This window comes from Nematolebias whitei, chromosome 21 (assembly GCF_014905685.2).
Source record: "Nematolebias whitei isolate Nwh7 chromosome 21, NemWhi1, whole genome shotgun sequence".
NCBI classification, from domain to species: domain Eukaryota; kingdom Metazoa; phylum Chordata; class Actinopteri; order Cyprinodontiformes; family Rivulidae; genus Nematolebias; species Nematolebias whitei.
Window position 1 is genome coordinate 6,807,319 of NC_056518.1, and position 7,744 is coordinate 6,815,062.

Sequence of the window (7,744 nt, forward strand, 5' to 3'; positions counted from 1 at the left end):
GACAGAGAGATGGGCTCAAAGTGGTCAAACACAGCCACACACTGAGATGGGATGGACAGATCATGAGCTGGTGGAGAAATGAGTGCCCGGGTGTTTGCCACTTTTTCTAAAAAGAAATGGAGGAAGTTTTCACACAGCTCAGTTGAGGCTTCCAGAGGTGAAGGCTCACTGAGGTGTAGAACTGAGTTCAGGGTGGAGAAAAGAACTGGGGGGTTGTGGGAGTTGGAGACAATTAAATCAGAGAAGAATTTACATTTGGCAGCTTTAACGGTTTTCTGATAGTGACGCCAACTCTCCCTTAACATTTGAAAAGAAACCTGGAGCCTGTCCTTCCTCCACCTTCGTTCAGCTCTGCGACACTGCCGCCTAACGGCTCAAGTGACGTCATTCAGCCAAGGCTCTAATTTAAGTTTTGTTTTTCTGGTCTTAAGGGGAGCAACACGGTGCAGAACATTTAAACAGGCAGAGTTGAACTGAGAGGTTAGCTCCTCAGTGGTAAGAGACACCGGGAACTGTTCGATCCTCTCAGAATTAAAATCTTCATTAAAACGAGCAGCAGTGAAACGGTTAATGGAACGCGTACGTGCAGGAACGCACGTCTTAGCAGTAGGACAAGGGGGGGTGAAGTCAAACAATACAGGCATGTGATCTGAAAAAACATTGTCACCGATTTTCAAATTAGAAACAGAGACATTGCGTGTTAAAACGAGGTCCAGCGTGTGACCGTGTTCTTGGATGGGACCGTTTACCTGCTGAGTTAAATTAAAAGAGTCCAATAAATCTAGAAAGTCCTTCACTAAGGGCTTCTCCTGACAACACACATGCAAATTAAAGTCACCAATAAACAAAAAGTGAGTGTATCTCTGTGTGATATCAGCCAAAAAGTCAGAGAATTCATTTATGAAGTCCTTGGAACGAGGGGGGCGGTAGACGAGTGCGCACAGAACCGGAGGAGAGTGTCCAAGTTCAAAGACGCTTAGCTCAAAGCTGGTGCGGGACAACGGGATGGACAACTGTTTACAGGCCAAGTTTGCTTTAAAAACTGTTAATAGTCCCCCCCCCCCCCCCCCGCGCCGACCTGATGGCCGCGGGGCGCTGAAACACAGACAGTCCGGGGGTAGTAGTTCCACCAAGGCGCTGGACTCACCATCAGAAATCCAAGATTCCGTGACGAACAGAAAATCCAACTCCTGATCTTTAAAAAAGTCATTGAGGATAAACGTCTTGTTGGAAACAGACCTTGCGTTGATTAAACACATCCTGATATGGTCCAACACAGGCCTAGCCGTGGATGGAGACGCGCGCGCCAGCGGGCGCAGGTTATGAAGAACAGCTCCTCCTGGTCTGCTGGTGCGGCGCACAGGTAAACAACTCCAGGTGTTCACATGGACTGTGCGCACGGGCAGCTGGCCAGCAGCCGGGCCCCGGGAGCACCACGGGTCAGAGAGGAGATGATCAGATCCAGAGCGAGTCCTGATAGAATAATCCACACTTTGCCTCAGTTTCACCAAAATCCCTGCACGCTTCCCACGACGTCTGCGACGTTTCCTCAATGGAGAAAGGCCAGGGTCACGCAGAAGGAACGCAGGAATCTCAGATAGGACCGGTGGGGGAGAGTGCTGGCCGCTGTTCAAAAACTTCGCGGGAATTTCAGCAAATGTACGGAGCTCCAAAAGTGCTTGACGATCATACTGAAAATATGACTCGGCACACTGTACAAACCATTGTAAAAATAACAAAAATAAAATACAAGCAGAGAGTGAGAGACGGGCAGCCCTACACACCGGCATCTTGAGAAGTCTTCTAGTCTTGTAGTCGTGCAATGGAGGTCTGACTGATACCAAACAGGATCGAATTACAGTAATCAAGCCTAGATGTAATGAATGCATGTATTACTGTCTCCAGGTTAATTTTGGACAATATGGGCTTCAGTTTAGACAGCTGCCTCAGTTGGAAGAAACATGATTTAACAATCATGTTTACATGATTGTTAAGTTTCAGGGAAGGGTCCATTATCACGCCCAGATTAGTGAATCTTTGTTTTTCTGACAGGGTTAGAGCGGAAAGGTCGATGCAATGGTTTGTGATCGTGTCATTGGGAGGGAACAACATGACTTCAGACTTCTTTTCATTGAAACTTAAGAAATTTAAAGCTATCCAGTCCCTGATGTCAGCCAGGCAGTTGAGCAGCAGTTGAATAGATCATGTACCATTGTGTCTTAGGGGGAAGTAAATTTGACAGTCATCGGCATAGAAGTGGAAGGGCATGTTGTGTTTCCGGAAAATAGCACCAAGCGGCAGCAGGTATAAAGAGAATAGGAGGGGACCCAGTATGGACCCCTGCAGAACCCCCCTTTTAAGCTCTGCCTCTGCGGAACTAAAATCCTTGATGGAGACACAAAAGGATCAGTCAGTGAGGTAAGATCTGAACCAATTGAGGGCTGATCCTGTGACGCCCACCCACTGCTCCAACCTAGCAATGAGGATCTCATGGTCGAAGGTGTCAAAGGCGGCTGTGAGGTCCAACAGGACAAGCAGCACAGAATCACCGGTATCTGTGAATCTGAAGATGTCGTTAAAGACCTTCAGCAGGGCAGTTTCAGTGCTGTGGAGAGGTGTAAAGCCAGATTGGAATAGCTCTAAGATGGCGTGATCCTCCAGGAAGCACTTCAACTGGGACTCGACTATTTTCTCCAGTACTTTAGAAACAAATGGGAGTTTGGAGACAGGCCGGTAGTTAGAAATTACTGAGTGGTCAAGGTTTAGTTTTTTCAGGAGAGGCTGGACGGCAGCATGTTTAAAGGATTTTGGCACCACGCCAGTGGATAAACTACTGTTTACTATGGCAAGAATGTACGGACCTAGAGTGGGAAACACCTCCTTTAGTAGTCGAGGGGGGACCATATCAAAGGGGGAGCCAGAAGGGTTCAAGCTGCACATGACCTGCTCTAGAGAAGATAGAGTGATGGATTCAAAATGGTCAAATGGAGCTACAGGTTGAGATGGGATGGATGGGTCATGAGTTGGAGGGGAAATGAGAGCACTGGTGGACGCAGTTTTTTCCACAAAGAAATGTAGGAAGTTGTCGCACAGCTCAGTCGAGGCTTCCAGAGGTGATGGTTCAGTGAGGTGGAGAACAGAGTTTAGGGTGGAGAAGAGGACACGTGGGTTGTGAGAGTTTGAGGTAATTATATCAGAGAAGAATTTTGATTTAGCAGCTTTTACTGTTTACTGATAACAGTGCCAACTCTCTTTAAGTATCTGGAAAGAGACCTGCAACCTGTCTTTCCTCCACTTTTGCTCCACCCTCCTACATTGCTGCCTAGCGGCCTTGGTGACGTCACTCAGCCAAGGTTCTGCTCTGAGTTTTGATTTTTTGGTTTTAACAGGTGTAGATGAACATATATCTGTGATATATTCATAAATTAAACGGATTCTTTCATTTTTCTGGACTGAATAATATCGTGCATTGAATAATTAAATGTAACGTGAGACGTTAATTTTCTTTGACCCATCAAATGAATGCGGTCATTTATTAACAGAATCAAAGTTTAACATCAAACATTTACATTAATTTGGCAAATTGATTTCAACAACAGCTTAATTAATTAGCTTTACAGTCAGGAAACCATACGGCCATGATTTCCCTTGCAACTTTAAACCAACAGACATTTCTGAAAATATCTGGATTAATTACTGGCAAGATAGAAGAGTTTAAAGATGGAAATGAAGTTTAAATTGAGAGAGATGGGTGATGGAATTTGTCTGTCATAACCAGAACAACACGCTCCTTTGGACCCAGCTTAACCAACGGTACACTTTGCGGTTGAAGATCGACTCTTTTACCTTTGCAGACGATAGTTCGGCCTCGGTGTAGAGTTGTCTTTCAACGCTTTACAGCATCTCCGTAAGGATAGTAGGGAACCGTTCGGAGTCGTGAGATCATCCCAGAACAGACTTCTTCATAGTTCCTCTGAACTTCTCTCGTTCAGCTCAGTTGCAGTTGTTCTCCAGCATTCTGAACTCTGCATTCTCTCTCCGCACTCTCCCCGCACTCTACTGCACTCTACTGCACTCTACTGCACTCTAGGAAGTGTTGAACCTTTTAAAGAGGTCACTTCCGGTTCCTCTGAGAGCTTCCTGATTGGTCGATTGACCGAACAGGGGTGTGTTTTAGTGATGTAAGAGGTTATTAAAAGTCAAGGTAAAAAGATTAGATTGTCTAAGAACAGACAGAAGATGTTATGAAGATCCTGAGACTTCGTGGAGTCAGTTCTCTCATATCTTTCTGTAAAAGTTAAACATGACATTTCTTTCCAGTAAACTTACAGTTGACCGAAACTTGACCTTTGACCAACTTACACTTGCTCATTTCAGACAGAAGATCAAGAAAAATGAATAATTACTCTGTAACAGACCTTAACTTGATTTCTACTTTGAATGAGGATTAAAAATTCATTAATACTGTTTCACAGTTGATTTAAAATGAGTAGTTCACTTCAACATTTAAAATGGTTTGAACTAACACACTTTGATTATCAAGACATTTGTAAGATAGTAATGATAATAGAAAAAGAGAGTGTTCTTTCAATTGATCAGTGCAGGACACTTAGAAAGTCTCTGGATGGACTTGATTTTGTGTTTCTGTACTCAAATCAATGAAATACAGTTCTTGTCCCAGGAAGGCCCTCGAGGTCAGGATTTGACCTGAGGCTTAGTTCACTGCACAGGTGCAAAATGATCCAGAGTCTTTAAGCAGACAGAGTTGAACTGGGATGTCAGCTCCTCAGTGGTGGTGCGAAACACTAGGGCCTGAATGATCATTTCAGAGTTATAAACATCGGTGAAATGTGTGGCAGTGAAGTGGTTAATGGTCCGAGTGCGACGTGCAGGAATGCACGACTTAGGAGTTAGATGGGGGAGGGTGAACTCAAACCGGACTGGCATGTGGTCTGAAAAAAAATTATCACCAATAACAAGATTATTAACAGTCATATCATGAGTCAAAACAAGGTCCAGTGTATGTCCACACTCTTTTGGGTGGGACAGTTTACATGCTGCGTTAAATTAAATGAGTCCAATAAATCTAAAAAGTCCTTAACCAAGGGCTTCTCAGGACAGCACACGTGCAAATTAAAGTCACCAATAATGAAAACATGCTCATATTTTGGTGTGATTTCCGCCAAGAAGTCAGAAAACTCATTTATGAAATCCTTAGTCTGAGGTGGGCGGTAGACGAGTGCAAATAACGTCACAGGTGAATGTCCGAGTTCAAAGACGCTCAGCTCAAAGCTGGCGCGGGAAACTGGGATGGGCAGTTGTTTACAGTCAAAAGTTGATTTGAGTATTGTTAATAATCTACCACCGCGCCGGCCTCATGGCCGCGGGGCATTAAAACACAGACAGTTCGGTGGCAGTAATTCCGTCAAGGCGCTGGACTCACCCGGAGACATCCAAGTCTCTGTGATGCAGAAAAAGTCCAGATCGTGCTCTTGAAAGTAATCCCTGAGGATAAAAGTTTTGTTGGTAACAGATCTTGCGTTGATCAAACACATCCGGATATTGTCCAAAGTAGAGCCAGCAGCGGTGGAGTTAGCGCGTGCTAATGGCCGCAGGTTTTCAATAACAGCCCCTCCAGGTCGGTCCGGGCTGCGCAACGGCTGACAACTCCCGCTGGTTACCTGGTCCGGGCACACAGGAAGCTGGAGACCATGACAGCCAGCTGGAGAGGAAGATGCAGCGCGCAGAGCTTTCAGCTTCACCAGCTGACCAGCACGTTTTCCCCGGCGTCTGAAGCGAGATCTCCAGGCAGGCAGGTGAGGAGCGCAGCGAATGTCCACCAGCGGGGGGGGGGGGGTTCCAGAGGTACGCTCATAATTGTCCAAATAAGTGACTTCAGTGCCAGAAAAACGAAGATTCAAAAGTTGTTGTCTGTCATACACCAGCAGAGAGTTGATGTCACAGATGTGAAATGCAAAAAACAAAAATAACCCGAACACCATCAGCAGAGGTGGATTGCAAGCCATGTACACGGGCGCCATCTTACCGGAAGAGGTCAATTGTGGTCAGTTTGTCCTCCAGCAGTCTAAGCCTATAGCAGCATAACTAAGGGACAGCTCAGGAAACCAAAGCCGACCCTAACTACAGGATTTAGCAAAAAGGAAAATCTTAAGCCTAGTTTTAAAACTGGATAATGTGTCAGCCTCACGGACAGAGATTGGAAGTTGGTTCCACAAGAGAAGAGCCTGATAACTAAAAGATCTACCTCCCATTCTGTTTTTGTAAATTCTAGGAACCACAAGTAAACCTGCAGTATGAGAGAGAAGTGCTCTGTTAGGAAAATATGGAACAATGAGATCTGTAATATAAGATGGAGCCAGGTTGTTGAGAGCTTTGTAGGTTAAAAGTAAGATTTTGAATTCTATTCTGGACTTGACAGGGAGCCAATGGAGAGAAGCTAAAACTGGAGAAATATGATCTCTCCTACTAACTCCGGTTAAAACTCTGGCAGCAGCATTTTGGATCAACTGAAGACGTTTTAACTATTTGGATTTGGACATCCAGATAATAAACAATTTAAATAGTCCAGTCTAGACGTGACAAATGCATGGACCAGTTTTCCTGCATCATTTTTAGATAAGATGTTTCTAATTTTAGTGATATTATGCAGGTGGAAGAAGGTGGTTCTAGTAACATTTTTAATGTGGGGGATAATAGGCATGTCCTGATCAAAAATAACAGCAAGATTTTTAACATTAGATCTGGAGGACAGATTAATGCCATCTAAGGAGGGAGAAAGACTGAAAAAGTCATTCCTAAGGTGCTCAGGTCCAAAAACCAAAACCTCAAAAACCAAAACCTCAGTTTTGTCTGTGTTCAACAAGAGAAAATTAAGGGTCATCCAGGTTTTTATGTCTTTAAGACATGCTTGTAGTCTAAGTAGCTGATTGGATTCATTGGGTTTAATGGACAAATATAATTGTGTGTCATCAGCATAACAATGGAAATTTATCCCATGCTGTTTAATAACTTTACCTAATGGAAGCATATATAAAATAAAGAGTATTGGCCCAAGCACTGAGCCCTGAGGAACTCCATGACTAACTTTGGTGTATGAAGATTTATTATTTACATTTATAAACTGGAATCTATCAGATAGATATGATTTAAACCATTTTAGAGCCGTTCCTGTAATCCCAATATCATATTCAAGCCTCTGTAGTAAAATATTGTGATCAACTGTATCAAATGCAGCACTGAGGTCTAACAGGACCAGTATAGACACAAGTTCATTGTCTGAGGCCATGAGAATATCATTAGTTACTTTTACTAGTGCTGTTTCTGTGCTATGATAAGCTCTAAACACTGACTGAAACTCTTCAAACAGATTATTTCTTTGTAGATGTTCACGCAACTGACCTGCAACTATTTTCTCTAGAATTTTTGAGATGAAAGTTAGATTAGATATACCTGTAGTTGGCCAGAATTTCTGAATCAAGATCAGACTTCTTAAGTAAAGGTTTAATTACAACAACCTTAAAGCGCTGTGGTACATAACCATCCATTAAAGACAAATTAAGTAGATCCAAAATGTGGACATTAATTAGGGGAAACATCTCTTTAAACATCAAAAAAAGTTAAATCTGGTCCTCTGGACATTAAAAAAACAAAACAAAGCAAAACAACAAAAAAAAATGTAGAAACGTTTTGTCTCTCATCCAAGAGACTTCCTCAGTCTGAGGTG